The sequence below is a fragment of the Bombina bombina genome, chromosome 3, assembly GCF_027579735.1.
Source record: "Bombina bombina isolate aBomBom1 chromosome 3, aBomBom1.pri, whole genome shotgun sequence".
Taxonomy (NCBI): Eukaryota; Metazoa; Chordata; class Amphibia; order Anura; family Bombinatoridae; genus Bombina; species Bombina bombina.
In genome coordinates, this window is record NC_069501.1 from 93,825,324 (window position 1) to 93,837,434 (window position 12,111).

Sequence of the window (12,111 nt, forward strand, 5' to 3'; positions counted from 1 at the left end):
AAGAGGTATGTAGCAGCTTATTATTTTCTGACAATGGAATTGATGAGAAAATTCTGCCATACCGATATAATGTAAACTCAGCCTTAAATGCAGTAGCAGCAACTGGTATCAGGCTGTCATGTATGTATATTTTACACTTCAGTATTCTGGGGAATGGCACTTCACTGGAATTATACTGTATGCATAAGACTTTAGCCTAATTTGCAGGGACTAGCAACAGGCTTTTTAATAACACTTCATTTATTTATGTTAAACGTTTTTTGCTGGCATGTAAAATCGTTGAATTTTCTGAGGTACTGGGTGAAAAAATGTTTTGGGCACTATTTTTTCCACTTGGCAGTCGTTTTTATTTAATTTATGACAGTTTACTGATCTCTCTCACTGTTGTGTATGAGGGGGAGGGGCCTTTTTTGGCGCTTTTGCTACGCATCAAAAAATTCAGTCAGAAGTTTATTGTCTTCCCTGCATGATCCGGTTCATCTCTACAGAACTCAGGGGTCTTCAAAACTTGTTTTGAGGGAGGTAATCACTCACAGCAGAGCTGTGAGATTGTAGTTGACTGTGATAAAAAACATTTATTTCTGTATTTTTTTTCTGCTATCAGGGTTAATTATCCTTTGCTAATGGGAGCAATCCTTTGCTAAAAGTGTGTTTTTTACAAAGATTTGATGCTATAACTTTTCAGTTTATCAATTTTCAACTGTCATAACTTTTTCTGTGCTTCTTATAGGCACAGTACGTTTGCATATTATAGTAAATTACTTGAAAAGTATTTCCAAGTTGCTAGTTTATTTGCTAGTGTGTTAAACATGTCTGATTCAGAGGAAGATATCTGTGCTATATGTGCTAAAGCCAAAGTGGAGCCCAATAGAAATTTATGTACTAACTGCATTGATGCTACTTTAAATAAAAGTCAATCTGTACAAATTGAACATATTTCACCAAACAACGAGGGGAGAGTTATGCCGACTAACTCGCCTCACGTGTCAGTACCTGCATCTCCCGCTCGGGAGGTGCGTGATATTGTAGCGCCAAGTACATCTGGGCGGCCATTACAAATCACATTACAGGATATGGCTACTGTTATGACTGAAGTTTTGGCTAAATTACCAGAACTAAGAGGTAAGCGTGATCACTCTGGGGTGAGAACAGAGTGCGCTGATAATATTAGGGCCATGTCAGATACTGCGTCACAATTTGCAGAACATGAGGACGGAGAGCTTCATTCTGCGGGTGACGGTTCTGATCCAAACAGACTGGATTCAGATATTTCAAATTTTAAATTTAAGCTGGAAAACCTCCGTGTATTACTAGGGGAGGTGTTAGCGGCTCTGAATGATTGTAACACAGTTGCAATACCAGAGAAATTGTGTAGGTTGGATAAATATTTTGCGGTACCGTCGAGTACTGACGTTTTTCCTATACCTAAGAGACTTACTGAAATTGTTACTAAGGAGTGGGATAGACCCGGTGTGCCGTTCTCACCCCCTCCAATATTTAGAAAGATGTTTCCAATAGACGCCACCACACGGGACTTATGGCAAACGGTCCCTAAGGTGGAGGGAGCAGTTTCTACTTTAGCTAAGCGTACCACTATCCCGGTGGAGGATAGCTGTGCCTTTTCAGATCCAATGGATAAAAAGTTAGAGGGTTACCTTAAGAAAATGTTTGTTCAACAAGGTTTTATATTGCAACCTCTTGCATGCATTGCGCCTGTCACGGCTGCAGCAGCATTTTGGTTTGAGTCTCTGGAAGAGACACTTGAATCAGCTCCATTAGATGAGATTACACACAAGCTTAAAGCCCTTAAGTTAGCTAACTCATTTATTTCGGATGCCGTAGTACATTTAACTAAACTTACGGCTAAGAATTCCGGATTCGCCATTCAGGCGCGCAGAGCACTGTGGCTAAAATCCTGGTCAGCTGATGTTACTTCTAAATCTAAATTGCTTAATATTCCTTTCAAAGGGCAGACCTTATTCGGGCCCGGGTTGAAAGAAATTATCGCTGACATTACAGGGGGTAAAGGCCATGCCCTGCCTCAAGACAGAGCCAAACCTAAGGCTAGACAGTCTAATTTTCGTTCCTTTCGTAATTTCAAAGCAGGAGCAGCATCACCTTCCTCTGTACCAAAACTGGAAGGAGCTGTTGCTCGCTACAGACAAGGCTGGAGACCTAACCAGTCCTGTAACAAGGGCAAGCAGGCCAGGAAACCTGCTGCTGCCCCTAAGACAGCATGAATCGAGGGCCCCCGATCCGGGAACGGATCTAGTGGGGGGCAGACTTTCTCTCTTCGCCCAGGCTTGGGCAAGAGATGTCCAGGATCCCTGGGCGTTAGAGATCATATCTCAGGGATACCTTCTGGACTTCAAATCCTCTCCCCCAAGAGGGAGATTTCATCTGTCAAGGTTGTCAACAAACCAAATAAAGAAAGAGGCGTTTCTACGCTGCGTACAAGATCTTTTATTAATGGGAGTGATCCATCCGGTTCCGCGGTCGGAACAAGGACAAGGGTTTTACTCAAATCTGTTTGTGGTTCCCAAAAAAGAGGGAACTTTCAGGCCAATCTTGGATTTAAAGATCCTAAACAAATTCCTAAGAGTTCCATCGTTCAAAATGGAAACTAAAGATTTACCTGACAGAAGACAGGTTAACAAAGCTTCAAAATGCATGCCGTCTCCTTCATTCCATTCAACACCCGTCAGTAGCTCAATGCATGGAGGTGATCGGCTTAATGGTAGCGGCAATGGACATAGTACCCTTTGCACGCCTACATCTCAGACCGCTGCAATTGTGCATGCTAAGTCAGTGGAATGGGGATTACTCAGACTTGTCCCCTACTCTGAATCTGGATCAAGAGACCAGAAATTCTCTTCTATGGTGGCTTTCTCGGCCACATCTGTCCAGGGGGATGCCATTCAGCAGGCCGGACTGGACAATTGTAACAACAGACGCCAGCCTACTAGGTTGGGGCGCTGTCTGGAATTCTCTGAAGGCTCAGGGACTATGGAATCAGGAGGAGAGTCTCCTACCAATAAACATTCTGGAATTGAGAGCAGTTCTCAATGCCCTTCTGGCTTGGCCCCAGTTAACAACTCGGGGGTTCATCAGGTTTCAGTCGGACAACATCACGACTGTAGCTTACATCAACCATCAGGGAGGGACAAGAAGCTCCCTAGCAATGATGGAAGTATCAAAGATAATTCGCTGGGCAGAATCTCACTCTTGCCACCTGTCAGCAATCCACATCCCGGGAGTGGAGAACTGGGAGGCGGATTTCTTAAGTCGTCAGACTTTTCATCCGGGGGAGTGGGAACTTCATCCGGAGGTCTTTGCCCAAATACTTCAACGTTGGGGCAAACCAGAGATAGATCTCATGGCGTCTCGACAGAATGCCAAGCTTCCTCGTTACGGGTCCAGATCCAGGGATCCGGGAGCGGTTCTGATAGATGCTTTGACAGCACCTTGGACCTTCGGGATGGCTTATGTGTTTCCACCCTTCCCGATGCTTCCTCGATTGATTGCCAGAATCAAACAGGAGAGAGCATCAGTGATTCTAATAGCACCTGCATGGCCACGCAGGACTTGGTATGCAGATCTAGTGGACATGTCATCCTGTCCACCTTGGTCTCTACCTCTGAAACAGGACCTTCTGATCCAGGGTCCCTTCAAACATCAAAATCTAATTTCTCTGAAGCTGACTGCTTGGAAATTGAACGCTTGATTTTATCAAAACGTGGTTTTTCTGAGTCAGTGATTGATACCTTAATACAGGCTAGGATGCCTGTTACCAGAAAGATTTATCATAAGATATGGCGCAAATACTTATATTGGTGCGAATCCAAGAGTTACTCATGGAGTAAGGTTAGGATTCCGAGGATATTGTCTTTTATACAAGAAGGTTTGGAAAAGGGTTTATCCGCTAGTTCCTTAAAGGGACAGATTTCAGCTCTGTCCATTCTTTTACACAAACGTCTGTCAGAAGTTCCGGACGTTCAAGCTTTTTGTCAGGCTTTATCTAGGATCAAGCCTGTGTTTAAAACTGTTGCTCCACCATGGAGTTTGAACTTAGTTCTTAATGTTTTACAGGGTGTTCCGTTTGAACCCCTTCATTCCATTGATATCAAGCTGTTATCTTGGAAAGTTCTATTTTTAATGGCGATTTCCTCGGCTCGAAGAGTCTCTGAGTTATCCGCCTTACATTGTGATTCTCCTTATCTGATTTTTCATTCAGACAAGGTAGTTCTGCGTACTAAACCTGGGTTCCTACCTAAGGTGGTCACTAACAGGGATATCAATCAAGAGATTGTGGTTCCATCTTTGTGTCCTAATCCTTCCTCGAAGAAGGAACGTCTGCTACACAATCTAGATGTAGTCCGTGCCCTGAAATTTTATCTACAGGCAACTAAGGATTTTCGACAAACGTCTTCCCTGTTTGTCGTTTATTCTGGTCAGAGGAGAGGTCATAAAGCTTCGGCTACCTCTCTCTCTTTTTGGCTTCGTAGCATAATTCGGTTAGCCTATGAGACTGCTGGACAGCAGCCTCCTGAAAGAATTACAGCACATTCTACTAGAGCTGTGGCTTCCACTTGGGCCTTTAAGAATGAGGCTTCTGTTGAACAGATTTGCAAGGCTGCAACTTGGTCTTCTCTTCATACTTTTTCCAAATTTTACAAATTTGACACTTTTGCTTCTTCGGAGGCTGTTTTTGGGAGAAAGGTTCTTCAGGCAGTGGTTCCTTCCGTATAAAGAGCCTGCCTGTCCCTCCCGTCATCTGTGTACTTTAGCTTTGGTATTGGTATCCCAGAAGTAATGATGACCCGTGGACTGACCACACTTAACAGGAGAAAACAAAATTTATGCTTACCTGATAAATTCCTTTCTCCTGTAGTGTGGTCAGTCCACGGCCCGCCCTGTTTTTTATGGCAGGTAAAAAATTTTTTGAATTATACTCCAGTCACCATTACACCCTTTGGCTTCTCCTTTCTCGTTGGTCCTTGGTCGAATGACTGGAGGTGACGTAGAGGGGAGGAGCTGTATGGCAGCTCTGCTGGGTGAATCCTCTTGCACTTCCTGTTGGGGAGGAGTTAATATCCCAGAAGTAATGATGACCCGTGGACTGACCACACTACAGGAGAAAGGAATTTATCAGGTAAGCATAAATTTTGTTTTTTCTTGACTCTTCCAACGGGTGACCTGCTCCCCTTTATTTTGCCCCCCCCCCCTCATTTGTCTTCTTTAGTTGACAATTGTTTCTAAGTCTTTATAGGAAGGGATTCCTCCATATATTCCGTGCAAGTTAGTAATTTCTGTTACCCTCAGGATAAATGTGTTCCATTAGCATATTACAGGTCCATAAGTGGCCTTATATGTATATAACCCTCCCGCTACTATTTATAATGCATTAGTTTATGGTCCGAGAGTGACCTCGTTTATGTTGGGGAGGTAGAAAACTGAGGAATTTAATTTGTTATTTTTTGTTTATTTTATCATACAGGTATTATCTTGGCAGTAGGAGGTATTATACTATTTTACATTTTCTATATAGGATTTTATACTCTTACTGTAAAGTATGCAATTGTGGACATTGTAACCTGAGTCCTTGCCTGTCAATTTCTTCTTTTTCCTCAATAAAAAATTTCTAAAAAAAAAAGACTGGAATCTCCAAGATGGCAGCCATCATGCACAAAATTTTAAGCTAATGCCCTTGGATTAATAACAATGTATGAAAATGTATGTAAACTTTACTATTTCTTTGAAACAATATACAGATATGTTTTAAGCTTATAAAAAGCTTCTCTCTAAAAAAAAATAAAAAAAAAAATGTTTGAAATAAAGCTCGAACCTGAGATTAATTGGAGATGATATTTGAAAGGCTTTTAGAGCACTAAACTTGCACTTATCTATATACAATTATCCTATATTTGTATTTTGGGAGGTTTATGTGTGTGCTTGTGATCTGTGTGTAAGGCACCTTGTAGTGCAACATATGGATGTAAAACTTTTTAAATAATATAATAATAAATACGCATCTGCATTTTTTGGTACTGCACCGGCACTTCCATTGCACTTTTTGATGAATTGGCTTCAACTGGAAAAAAAAATGAAAGCAGAAATTATACAATGTAAGCATTCACCAAATAAAGCATTTGGGAAGCTGTCCCTAAGGTGGATGGTGCCATTTCCACTTTAGCTAAATGTACTATTATCTCTCTTGAGGATTGCACTTCTTTTAAAGGAAACGTGAATCATTTAATAGTGTATTTACAGGCAGGTTATCTTTAAGTCGTGATTCGCTTGAATAATTTCTTTTCAAGGATAGAAATTGTTTGGAACTAGATTACATTTTTCCACCGTTACTGGTGTTAAAGGAGCTTTTTCCCACCAAGAAAAGTCGTCTAGGGTTACATTTAAGGCTTCTAATCGTTTTTTTTTTCTTTTTTTATAAAAGTAAGGAGCAATAATCTGATTCCTCCACATCTAAGCAAGTTTCCTCTGGTTGGAAGCTCTAATTGGAAACAAGCCTAAGCAGGACAAAAAAATCTACTCCTGCTCCAAAATCCGCATGAAGGTGTGACCCCGAATCCAGATTCTCTGGTAGATGGCAGGTTAAGTCTCTTTCAAGACGCATGGTTTCGGAATGTTTCAGATTCTTGGGCTCTGAATATATTTTCCGAAGGTTATCGAATAGGTTTAAGGGTAAGACCTCCCAAAGGAAGGTTTCTTTTGTCAAATATTCCGGAGAATCCTTTGAATGCTCAGGCTTCTCTTCAATCAGTCCTGGATCTGTAATATATGTATGTGATAGTTCCTGTTCCTCTGCTGGAACAAGGAAAGGGAATTTATTCAAATGTCTATTGTTCCTAAGAAGGAGGGATCGTTCATATCAGTTTTGATATGAAAGGCTTGGAACTAGTTTGTCAAAGTTCCAACTTTCAAAATGGAGACTAATTCGTTCTATTCTGCCTTTTTTCAGCAAGGACAGTTTATCTCCATATTCCTATTCACAAAAATTACTTTCCGTTTCTAAGGTTTGTTTTTCTAGACAAGCATTTTTAGTTGTGTTCCTCTACTGTTTGGTCTGGCTACAGTTTTAAGGATCTTCACAAAGGTTCTGAGGGATCTTTTGTCTGTCATCAGAGGTCAGGTAATAGCAGTGTTTGCTTACCTGGACAATATATTGGTATTAGCTCCATCTTTACATTTAGCAGAATCTCACACCAACAGACTGCTGCTGTTGTTTCTTCGTCAACATAGATGGAAGAAATATTTGCTAAAGAGTTCTTTAGTTCATCAGACAAAGGCTACTTTTCTTGGGTTCCAAATAGATTTTCACCATGAGACATTTTTTTAACAGATCAAAGGAGATTGAAGTTGATTTCTGCCTTTCAAAATAGTCAGTCTCTTCAGTTTCCTTCTTTTGCTCTTTGTATAGAGTTTTTAAGTCTTATCATTACAGCCCCCGGTGCTATTCCGTTTGCTCATTTTCTTATGAGACCACTTCAGCTTTGTATGCTTCAACAGTGGTGCAGAGATCATTCTCTGTTGTCTCAGATCTCAAAACAAGACAGTTCCTGTTTTGGTGTCAGGATTTTCAGCTTATTTTGCCAGGGGGCTTCTTTTGCTAGTTCTATTTTGGTCTGTGATCACTACAGATGCAAGTCTTTCAGGATGGGGAGCTGTTTGGGGATCTCTGACAATACAGGGAGTTTGGGCACCTTGGGAGGTAAGGTTGCCTATAAACATCTTAGAACTTCGTGAAATTTTCAGAGCTCTTTAAGTCTGGCCCTTACTTTGAGGAATATTTTTTCTCTGGTTTCAGTCAGACAATTTTACAGCCATGGCTTATGTCAACCATCAAGGGAGGGCCTTTAGACATGAGCAGTCCACATTCCAGGGGTGTTTAATTGGGAAGCAGTTGTTTTTAGTCATCCGTTCCTTAATCCAAGTGAATGCTCTGTTCATCTGAAAGTGTTCAGTCAGATTGTAGATCTTTGAGGACTTCTGATATCTGATCTAATGGCCTTTGGGTTCAACCTAAAACTTCCCAAGTACTTTACAATGTCAAGGGATCCTCAGGCAGAGTTTGTGAATGCTCTGATAGTATCATGGTCCTTTCAGCTGACCTAGGTGTTTCCGTCTCTTGTTCTTCCCAGAGTAATTTCCAAGATCAGGCAGGAGAATTTCAGTGATTCTAACGGCTCTCCAGTCTGGTCCCGCAGAGTTTGCTTTGCGGTTCTGGTTCAGATGTCCAGTTGCCCTCCCTGGTCTTTTTCTCTAAGGCAGGATCTTATTTGCCAAGGTCTGATTTTCCATCAGGATCTCAAATCTCTAACTTGATGGCATTGAGATTGAGCAGTTAGTTCTTAGGCATAGGGGTTTATCTGAGTCTGTGATTGAAACCTTGATTAAAGCTTGAATGCCAGTTATCAGGAAAATGTATTATGTTCGGTAAACTTTTATTTCTTTGTGTCTTTCATGTTTTTCTCTTGTATTCTTCTTGTATTCTAGGGATTCCTAGAATTTTGCAATTTTTGTAAAATGGTTTGGATAAATGTTTTTATCTGCCAGTTCTTTGAAAGCTCCGATTTCTGCTCCTTTGTTTTGTTTCACAAGAATATTGCTAATCTTCCTGATATTTATGGCTTTGTTCAGGCTTTGGTGTGTATTAAGCCTGTTATTAAACCAATTTCTCCTCAGAACTTGAATCTGATGCTGAAGTTTTTGCAGGATCCTCCATTTAAAGTGAAGATAAAGTTTATGTGATTTGAATATATCTATGTATTCCTTGAACATAGAATATGCTAATCGCTAACTTTATTTTATAAAAAAAATTATACTAGTCCTTTTTTTTAAACTATATTTTTCCCTACCGTTCTGTCCATAACTCCTCCCAACCTCTACATGCGTGAAACTAGAACGCCCGGTGTAGTCTTTGATTGAGAAATAGACTCTAGCGCATGCGCAGTATAGCGAGTGGGCGGAAGACGTCGGGTCACGGGCACCTAACGGCCAGAAATTCAACTGGTTGCTCTAAAAACGTGACCAGAAATAAAAAAAAAAAAAATACAGAGCGGGATGATTGTGAAAATCGGCAAAAAAGGATTTTAAATAGAAAATAAAGGCTTTTGAAGTAATAATGTAAAAAATCATGAATGAAAGTCCCATTCATTTTTAAAAAATAATTGGATTCTGTATCAGTGTCAAGGTAACTTTACCTTCACTTTAAGCCTATGCATAAGGTGCATATTAAGTTTCTTTCCTGGAAAGTCTTGTTTCTTTTGGTTATTTCCTCTGCTATAAGAGTTTCTCAACTGTCTGTTCTTCCTAGTGATTCTCCTTTATTTGAATTTTCATCAAGATAAGTGAGTGTTAAAGGGATTGTAGAGTTGAATGATTTAAATAGCAGTTTTTAAAAATACTCTTCAAAAATCGTCACTTTAAACTTTACAATTCCGCTTCTTTTTTAAAATACTTACCTTTTTGTTACTGTAAACACACAGACGATCCTCCGCCTGCATCTCCTTCAGTATTGAGTAGATCGATGACAAATCTGGCTTCCTCCAATTGTTGTGTGCCCCCTTTGGCATCCAGCTTGTGAGGCACACAGCGAATGTAGGAAGCCGGATCGTCCTTAATATGCTAAATACTGAAGGAGATGCAGGCGGAGGACCATCTTATAATCTGTTTTCTGTGCGTCAGGGTTGCGCACATCCTTTTAGTTATTTTCGCGCTTAGACTGTGTTTATATTTTTTTACACGTCTGGTTAGCTCACTTACATCTTGGCTGTGTTCATGTAGCTTTTTGGCACGTTAAATCATTTTTTTAGCCGAGTTTTTTTTTTTGCGTGCATTTCTAGAGCTTTATCTGTTCTGAGGTGTTTTTAATGTTTCCAGCTTTGTTATGCAGTTTGCTATAATGGAGCTTTTAATTCAGTCCCTAAATCTACCCTAGAAGCTAATAAAGGGGCTTTTCTTTTTCAGGACAAGAAGTCTATAGTGAAACCTAAAGCTTCCAATCGATTTTGTTCCTTTCATCAGAATAAGGAACAAAAGGCTGTCTCCTCTGCCCAAAAGCAAGGCACCTCTGACCCAGTCTGGAGGCCTAGTGCGCTAACTGGAGCAAGTTAAACCAGGCTAAGAATCAATCCCTTGTACCAAATCTGCATGAAGGTGCAGCTCCCGATCCAGAGGTTCTGGTAGAGGCAGGTACCAGGCCTCCCAGACGAAGGTTCAAAGGAATTATTTTAAAAGCTCAAGCTTTTTTCCAGTCTATCTTAAATCATATTTGCAGGACCAGGGGATGGGATTTTATTTAAATCTCTTCATTGTTCCGGAGAAGGAAGGTACTTTTCTTCATAAAGGGAAAGAGTCCACAGCTGCATTCATTACTTTTGGGAAATAAGAACCTGGCCACTAGGAGGAGGCAAAGACACCCAAGCCAAAGGCTTAAATACTCCTTCCACTTCCCTCATCCTCCAGTCCTTCTTTGCCTTTCGTCCCAGGCGGTTGGCAGAGAAGTGTCAGAAGTTTGTTTTCGTCTCTTATCAAGGGTAGTACTCTTCGACAGGGAACGGGAGTTTTAAGTAATCCTGTCTGTCTCTCATTGAGGGCTTGGATGAAAGTTAGTCCGCAGATGCAGGAAGAGTCTTTGTTTGAAACCATCCCAACTCATTTTAACAAGGCGGAGGCAAGGTTACTATCCGTCACACTTGAAGGGCCGTGTACCTGTTCCACGGCGTTGATTCCGGTAAGATTGTTTCATTTTACTTCTTCATGATTGTACTGTAACTCATTTGTTCCTGCAAACTCACATGAAAAATACAGGGTCTCAATGGGACTCCTTTAGTATCTTGGAATCAAAGGTTAATATCTCCTGAGGGGAATTATGGAACAGGAAGGGTTTTAATCATGTTTGTGATTTAATCTGCTTATGTGTAGCGTTAACTGGGCTTGTAGCTTTGGAACATAATGAGCTTTCTAAGTGACGCAACCTTACGGTCGGGCGTGCTTTTTTGGACTGTATGGTTCACCTTGTGACCGGGCATGTTTACATTCTGGTCTCCCATTTCCGTATTCCTGACTGTGTGGCGATGGAGAATTCTAGTCCGCTGGTGTCTGGTTCATAGAAGGTGCTAAGTGCCCCCCAGCCATTGTGGATGTCAGGTGCCATTTCCATTGTTTATATATAGTCCATTTTTTGTGGATCCTTTATCCAGTTATGGAGGATGCTGATGTTGAGATTGGTCAACTTTCTGATTCAGATTCTTTGTCCTGTGATGAATGCGAATTGGCCCCATTGACTCAGGTCAGTCAGTTATGTTCTTTAGGCCGTCCTAGAGCGCCTAGATCCTCGGGCTCGGGGATTCAAGGGATTGCTGAGCCATCCGCCTCGGGGGGGGGGGGGGGGGGGGCTGTCCTCTGGGAGGAGAGTTCCCTACCGCTCCCTACTACTACACATGCGGGTAACCCAGGTTGTGTTTCCCTCCTTGGAGGATGGATTGTTCCCCCCGGAGGTTGTGGCACGTTTTCGCTTGTATATTCTTTTGGCGTGTGCGCGTTGACAAAGTCCAGATGTTTATTTGCAATTGTGCTTGTGCCCGATTGCCCCAGGTCTCTTGGCCACTGGTGGGTGTAACTGTTCCTGAGTGTTGTGTCTTTCATTACAGGCTGGCTCGCCTTTGTGTTCTACTGAGACATCTTGTTTGAGCGGTTTGGGGACCCTATCCTTCTTGGTATGGGTATCAGTCTCCTCCTTTGAATGGCTCACCTTGTTAGACATGAGGGGATGAAGTAATCTCCTTTCAGTCTTATCGAGATCCTTCCCAGTTTTGTTGGAAGAACAGGATTTCCATTTGGCTGGTCCTGTGGATCTTTCTGTTCTTCTTGGGTGTTAACCTTCGGGTGGCCTGTTTATTTTATTTTATCCGGTTAGGATGAATTTTCTTTGCTTTTTCATACTATGTTTCCTGCGGGAACTTAAAAATCTCTGTGATCGATACTTGCTGTTTGCTTCTTCGGAAGTTGTTTAGGACACGTTAGTCCCATGCTTGTCTTTTTTCTTCCTCCTCCTCTGAGGGTGAATTTAGCCAGCTTGGCAGTTATGACCCA

The 12,111-nt window shown here is 41.5% G+C and overlaps 1 protein-coding gene across 1 annotated transcript in view; it reads left to right on the forward strand.

Moving 5' to 3' along the window:
* BRWD1 (bromodomain and WD repeat domain containing 1) overlaps positions 1 to 12,111 on the forward strand; it is a gene marked incomplete in the record, with an annotated part of 1,309,461 nt that overhangs the window by 497,508 nt on the left and 799,842 nt on the right.